The following is a 533-nucleotide window of genomic DNA, read 5'->3' as shown; positions in this document are numbered from 1 at the left end:
GCTGTATCTACTTCAAGAACTCCTGCTACCTTGCCATGTGGACATCTCTGGGTTGGATACTGATATTCATTAGCAGCCATCAGTTCAATTAGATCATAAGCTTCCTCATAGCTCTTCGCCCATAATGCTCCTCCTGATGCTACATCGAGCATGGATCTGGACTGTGCTCCCAATCCATTGTAAAAACAAGTGATGATCATCCAATCAAGCATTCCATGATGAGGACAATTCCTAAGAATCTCCTTGTAGCGCTCCCAAGCTTTATATAAAGATTCTCCTGATTGTTGCGCAAATTGAGTAAGAGCATTCCTGATTGCAGTTGTCTTCGTCATAGGGAAGAATTTAATAAGAAACTTCTGAGCAAGATCTTCCCAAGTAGTAATCGAACCAGATGGTAGAGAGTGTAACTAGCTCTTAGCCTTGTCCCTCAGAGAGAATAGGAACAGTCTCAGCTTCACAGCATCTTCGGAAACACCGTTAAACTTGAAGGTGTCGCACATCTCAATGAAATTCCTAATGTGCATATTGGGATC

The 533-nt window shown here is 42.4% G+C and overlaps 1 non-coding gene across 1 annotated transcript; it reads left to right on the top strand.

Moving 5' to 3' along the window:
- The first annotated feature begins 210 nt into the window (after window positions 1-210).
- Window positions 211-317, top strand: LOC141716289 (small nucleolar RNA R71). The gene has a single exon (XR_012573003.1). It is a non-coding gene; the product is annotated as a small nucleolar RNA R71 (small nucleolar RNA).
- The last annotated feature ends 216 nt before the right edge of the window (window positions 318-533 follow it).

Source organism: Apium graveolens, chromosome 3 (genome assembly GCF_009905375.1).
Source record: "Apium graveolens cultivar Ventura chromosome 3, ASM990537v1, whole genome shotgun sequence".
NCBI lineage: Eukaryota > Viridiplantae > Streptophyta > Magnoliopsida > Apiales > Apiaceae > Apium > Apium graveolens.
This window is presented reverse-complemented; position numbering and strand designations above follow the sequence as displayed.